The sequence below is a fragment of the Fulmarus glacialis genome, unplaced genomic scaffold (assembly GCF_000690835.1).
Source record: "Fulmarus glacialis isolate BGI_N327 unplaced genomic scaffold, ASM69083v1 scaffold31614, whole genome shotgun sequence".
Classification (NCBI taxonomy): domain Eukaryota; kingdom Metazoa; phylum Chordata; class Aves; order Procellariiformes; family Procellariidae; genus Fulmarus; species Fulmarus glacialis.
In genome coordinates, this window is record NW_009209215.1 from 9,881 (window position 1) to 10,110 (window position 230).

Genomic DNA, 230 nt, shown 5'->3' on the forward strand with positions numbered 1-230 from the left:
ATGCACGCACGGGATGCGCAGGGCTGGCAGGATGCTCCTGGCCCTTCTCACATCGCAGGATTGATCCTTGGAGGTGTTTCCAACACGCCCTCCCAGAAAACTCTCTTTGCTCCATTATTTTTTTTTTTTTAAATTTATTTAATTAATTTTTAAAAAAAAGCATAAGAGCTCCCTCTGCCGCCGTATGGGTTTAGACGGGAGAGGGATGGACTGAAGTCTGCGTCAGGGGG